We start from the raw sequence: 6,498 nt of genomic DNA on the forward strand, positions 1-6,498 counted from the left end.
AATTTAATTCTCTCTGAAACAGGAAAAATGTGTAGAAACCTAGTGAGAGAAAGTGAGAAATAGAAAGCATTTTAGCAAATAGAGAACACTGGCTGAAATAGGAAAATTAATTATTAATTAATTTATGTATTTATTAAGTTTTTCTCTCAAATGACTTAGATTTAATCATCGGAAGCAACCTAAATGGAAACCATACAATAGAGAAGAATTACATGTCAGTGCTTTTTGCAGACTGAGCTGGGACAGAAAGGGACTGGGGTTGCTCCTCAACCTGATCCCTTCCCAACAAAGACGTCCACAGTGTTCCTGGCACTCTGGCTCAGGAAAGGGGGAGACTTTGCTGGTTTTGTCATTGAAGTCACCTCTCCTAGCACTCATTCCTGGCCAGCATCAGGAGCTCAGCCTTGCCTGATCATCGCCCTTCGTTTTGTGGCCTGAGACAATGTCATCAATCCGCAGCAGCAGAACTGCCGTCTCCACTGCTGTCTTATACGTCTGCAGCTTCCCAGCCAGTGGCTCCCATAGGCCTAGTTCTTTCATGTCCACCAAAGCACCCGTCTCACCATTCACACCCCAGGTCTCACAGTTCTCTTGGGTATGCTTGGCCCGAAGGGAGGTAAGCAGACGGATGGTGCTGGCCCCACAGTTCTGGATCAGGGTACGGGGAATGACCTCTAGGGCCTGTGCAACAGCCCTGTGTGGCCATTGTTCCACACCAGTCATGGCGTTTGATTTTTCTGTCAAGGCATGGGCCACAGCCATCTCAGAGGCCCCACCACCTGGCACCAGCTGGGGGTCCAGGAGAACGTTGCCACACACTTGCATGGCATCCTGGAGGTTGTGTTCTACTTCTAAGAGAATCTCTTTGCTGGCCCTCCGGAGGAGAATGGTGCAGGCTTTGGGGTCCTTGCACTCAGTGATGAATGTAAAATACTCATCTCCTATTTTTTGATTTCCAACAGGCCTGCTCCTGTTCAAACATCACCTTCTCTAAGTTATATGCTATATGTTAATTGATTTTACCACTTTGGTTTAGTTAAATATATTGCAAGCAAATGTGGTCCCAAAGGATCCATTGATATTAGTTTTATGCTGCAGTGTGTAAATTTTCATTGGTGAATTTATAGCTGCAGCCCACTAGCAAAGATTACACTGCCTGACTAGACATATGCATGTGATACTCACAAACACTGACATTTGAAAGTCATAAAAGGAGAAAGTCTTTTGCAATTACAGTGACAGAGTTTCTTGTTTCCACTTAGGCAGTTTTTAACAATTACCTAAGGAGATACCTTTCCAAAAAGAACAAGCATTTTTTAAAACACCAAACTTTATGAATACTGAATTTTAATCCCATCATTTTCCCAATACCTTTTGTACAAATGCAAAACTTCAATGTAGAAAGAGAGGTTTTATTTGTTTGTTCATCTTTATTGCTTTGTTTTCACTTACAAGAAGAGAAAATTAATGTTAATATTGTTTTAAATAGAATTATTTACCATTGAATGTTTTTATTTCAAAATATTAAGGAAGTACAAAAGTTTTTTTTACATGGATACACTCTATAATGCTGAAGTCAGGGTTTTCAGTGTGCCTGTAACCAGGACAGTGTTCACTGTACCCACTAGGTGGTTTTTACCCCTCATCCCCTTCCCACCCTCCCCCTTTCTTAGTTTCCAGTGACCATGTGCATCCATCATTTAGCTCCCACTTATTAGTGAGAACATGTGGTGTTTGTTGTGCCATTCCTGAACTTCACTTAGGATAATGATCTCCATTTCCATCCAAGTTGCTGCAAATGACATTATTTTCATTCTTTTTTATGGCTTAGTAATAAATACTCCATAGTATATATATATACACCACATTTTCTTTATCCATTCCTGTACTGATGGGCACTTAGGTTGATTCCATATGATTGCAATTATGAATTGTGCTGCAACAAATATTCAAGTGCAGATGTCTTTTTGATAAAATGATTTCTTTTCCTTTGGGTAGATACTCAGTAGTGGGATCACTGAATCAAATGGCAGGTCTGCATTTAGCTCTTTGAGGAATCTCCATAGTGTTTTCCAAAGAGGTTGTACTAATTTGCAGTCCCACCAAGAGTGTATAAGTATACCTTTTTCTCTGCATCCATGTCAGCATCTATTGTTTTTGACTTTTTAATAATGGCCATTCTCACAGGGGTCAGGTGGTCTCTCCCCTCCCTTCCCTTTCTTCCTTTGGGAATCTCTTCTAGACTTTTGCCAATTTTTCCTTTATGTCTAGAGATATTTCCTTTCCTGCCTTTCTCTCCCCCATCACCCTATTTCTGGGAGTCTACACTCACTCTATTCATATATTACAGCGTCCAAAGTGATAAAAGCTGACAAAGTGCTACTCTGAACTCTACAATCCAAGTTCAGAAAATTGCCTAAAATATACTCATCACCATCATTGACCTGGTCCATGCTTTTGTATATGAAATGTACAGGTTAGATCAACTACAGACCATTATAAAATGTGTATTTCTCTACCTTCTCTTACACACAACCTCCAAATGGTTGTTTTGAAGTCAGATCCCCCTTCCTCTGTGTATATGCATTTTATTAGGGGGAAGGGGCAGGAAAGCAGCTGGGGATCCGGTGGTCAAAAGAAACATACCTGATGGCTGCATCCTCTCTCCTGGTGCTCTCAGGGCACTGCTTCTGCTCCATACTGCTCTTGCAGGAGCCATAGTCTCTGCAGCTGCTCTCGTGGGCATGCACCACTGTGTGGCTCAGAGATGTCCCCATGGAACCAAGGTCAGGCAATAGTGAAGTGGTGAAGTGGCTGGAAGATAAAGTTGAAGTATAATATGTCAGAGAAATCCTAAACACTATTTTTTATATCCCGTGGTTCACAGAACTTAGAGAAATGGATGTTCTAGCTTTTATTTACAATTTGTTCTTCTCTAGAACACAAACATACGTTCAGGGGCCCCCACCCAGTGTAGATTTGAAGAGAGCTGCTGAGGCGCACAAAATCAGCCCCTCCCTCTCACGCTGTATTGCTGGTTCTGAGGCTTTATTGAGGGTCAAGCTAATCCTGCTGACTCTTTTATCCCATAGTTGCCTTTGAGGAGTTGCCTCATGCTCCCTGCAATTAGATTACCATGTGATCGGCCCATTCAGTACACAAGCATGGCCAGAAATACCTAATCTCCTATAGAGAAATGGATTAAATTCCACGTCTTACACAAACAGAGTTCTCTTGGGCTGGCTAGCATCATGAGATGTTGAAGCTGTGTGCTCTTATTTTGACTGGTTGCCTATATTAATTGGATTTTCCCCCCTAGGTGTTATGAACTATTTTAAATGCCCTTAATCCTGTACCTTGTAAAGCATTTCTTGTGTTCATGTTCTTATGTGGCCATATATGTCAGACTTGCCTCAGAAATCACTTTTAATAGACAATCTCCAGGAAATTGTCTGAGTTTAGGGGCAGACAAGCCCAAACAAAGAAGCAACTGGTTCATTGGTAATCCTCTGTCCCTAGGACACAAAGCAAGTGCTCATTCAAATATTTGCTGAATGAATCAAGGAGTAAATCCAGAAGCAAGCTTCTGTTGTCACATTCTTTCAGTTCATCCTATTTCTTATTCCCAAGTCCTCAAGAAGTTCAAACACTTATAAAGACACTTGAAAAATGATGATTTATTTCCCAAGGATAGTCCAACCTGAAGGGGAATGTTGGCTATTAACATTGTTGGAGAGCAAAAAAGCTTTAGGAGGCCGGGCGCAGTGGCTCACACCTACAATCCTAGCACTCTGGGAGGCCGAGGCGGGTGGATCGCTCGAGGTCAGGAGTTTGAGACCAGCCTGAGCAAGAGCGAGACCCCGTCTCTACTAAAAATAGAAAGAAATTATATGGACAACTAAAAAATATATATAGAAAAAATTAGCCGGGCATGGTGGCACATGCCTGTAGTCCCAGCTACTCGGGAGGCTGAGGCAGTAGGATCGCTTGAGCCCAGGAGTTTGAGGTTGCTGTGAGCCAGGCTGACGCCATGGCACTGTAGCCTGGGCAACAGAGTGAGACTCTGTCTCAAAAAAAAACAAAAACAAAAAAACCCCACAAAACTTTAGGAGTACTTTGCACTGCCAGTTGGATGAAGCCATTGAATGAGTTAAGAAATTGCTTGGATAAAAGGGAGTTGAGTCAAACTCACATACGTGGCATATTTCAGTGAGTAAGATCTTGAGTCAGACTGCATAGGTTCAAATCCTGGCTCTGCCACTCACTCTGCGAAGTTAGGCAAGTTACTCAATCTCGTTGTGGCTCAGCTTCTCCATCTGAAATTAGAAAACATATATTTTTGATGAGAGAGGTAAATAAGACAATATATGTATATTGCTTGGAATAGTGTCTGAGAGACAGACTAAATTCAGGTTTGCGAAAAAAAATATATACAACAAAAATATTGCTATATAATATGTAATAATAATATCAAATTATTATTATGTCTAAGTGAGGGGTGGAGATGATTGTGAAAGAAGAATTTCAAAGAATGTGGTAGAGAGGTGGCTGGACCTCTTCTATGAGAGATTACAGTGGTACCTAGTGATTCTCCTCAGAAAGATAAAAGATTATTATAGACTGATATTCCCGTTTGGTGGTAAAAATTACTCTATGTTTCTCTCTGTCTTCTTATCTTTTGTCTTCTTACCAGCTTGTTAAGAGAAAAGTCTTAGAGAAATTAAATTTAAAAGAGTTTAATTGAACAAAGGACAATTCAGGAATCAGGCAGAATAGCTTCAGAGAGACCCGAGCACTGCTATGTGGTCAAAGAATATTTATGGACAAGAAAAGAGAAGTGATGTATGAAAAATGGAATAAGATTACACAAACGACTGGATTGGTTATAAGTTGGCATTTGCCTTATTCAAACCTGATTTGAGCAGTTAGTTGCCTGTGATTGGTTGAAACTCAGTGATCGGTACAATGGTAGGTTACAGCCTGTTTACACATTCAGTTAGGTTACAGCTCACTATGCACAGAGAAACTTTTAGGCCAAATTTAAAATATGTAAGGAAACAGCTTTAGACTAAATTTAATAAGCTTAGACTGTTACCCATCACAGGTCCCATCTCTCTCTCTCTCTCTCTCTCTCTCTCCATTTTACTCTGTTTTTAAGCTACAAACATGCAGCATCCACAAAGTTTTTCCTGCACATCTATTGATAAAATGTATATGGCAGGGCGACCACGTGGGCTAAAAGTTCAGGCTGAAGGTCTGCATCAGGAGTGGACTTCAGGGATTGGTGTTTGGGGACTGAGACACCAGGAAGACTACTCAGAGAATGTTATCTCAGACCTAGATGGTGTAAGGAACAGTGTATTTTTATCATGTCTTGCATTACCTAATTGGAAGAGCGACCCTCCCCTCTTCATGGCAGGAAGTCAGCTTCCTCACAGGACTCTGCCTACTCAGCCTTTAAGCTGCTGAGTGAGCACCAGCGTTGTACCCAGAAGATTACCTAACAACGACAAGATGCCAGACTCTGAAGTTTGGGCTCTTTGCCAATTTACATCCCTGGATGTATATGCTGCCACCTTAGCATAAGAGACGCGTGACAACAGCAGATTTGAATCACTTCTCTGTGTTCACCTAAAGTGTGGTCAGAAAAAGAATTGTGGAGTCAGACTGAGCAATATCCAGAGGGAGTGCTGCCAAGACTGAGTGCAAAGCAGCAAGAGAGGCAGAGCCACGTGGTCCACAGGAACACAGTGGGCCGGGAGAGATGGGTTCTGTTACATTAGTAATTGTTATTCCAATGACTAAGTACCAAATACAGTAATAACTCGAAGCACCAATACATACATACAGTTTTTAATTACCCTCTGTAACCTATTTAGAGTTATAATTTTTAGCATAGAAGACCAAAATTAGCAATATATTATCAATTCATTTATATGCTCTCTAAAGTAGGTGGACTCCATACATTATACTTTAAAATGTCTTTTATAAAATATTTTAAGCATATTTAAAAGTGTAATAAAAATATTCAAGAAAAAAACTAAAGCAGCCTCAGGTATCTTTTTAAAAATATGCTATAGAAATTGAGAAGTAACACTGTTCAATAAAATTTTTAAAAATAATATTGTGTAATCTTTTCTTCATGGTCCTTGGGGTTCTATGATTGTGAAAAATCAACAAAAGATACAATGTTAAAGTACAACTTACTTACATTTTATTAAATCTATGTATATGTTCATTTAATGCTATGTGTATCTCTGAACAAATCAGTTAATTTATAAACTGAGGCTTATAAATAGAAAACTTATATTGAATGCTCAACAAAATCATTCAGTGCTATTGAATCTCTTCATAATCCTTACAATGCACTCATTACTTTCTTTTATTTTAAACTATTTCTGCTGAGAATTATAAGTTTATGTTGTCTTTTGCTGTTGTGGGTGGTTTCAATGGATTTATATTATAGAAAAATAGTTCTCAGAAAATAAATCTATCTGG

The 6,498-nt window shown here is 39.8% G+C and overlaps 1 pseudogene across 1 annotated transcript; it reads right to left on the reverse strand.

The window, feature by feature from the left end:
* Positions 1 to 374: 374 nt before the first annotated feature.
* Positions 375 to 2,746, reverse strand: LOC123644127 (annotated as a pseudogene). The gene is made up of 2 exons (XR_006737000.1): positions 2,647 to 2,746; positions 375 to 970 (listed from the first exon to the last, which is right to left on the reverse strand). The product of XR_006737000.1 is annotated as a T-complex protein 1 subunit gamma-like (transcript).
* Positions 2,747 to 6,498: the final 3,752 nt, after the last annotated feature.

This window comes from Lemur catta, chromosome 8 (genome assembly GCF_020740605.2).
Source record: "Lemur catta isolate mLemCat1 chromosome 8, mLemCat1.pri, whole genome shotgun sequence".
Classification (NCBI taxonomy): domain Eukaryota; kingdom Metazoa; phylum Chordata; class Mammalia; order Primates; family Lemuridae; genus Lemur; species Lemur catta.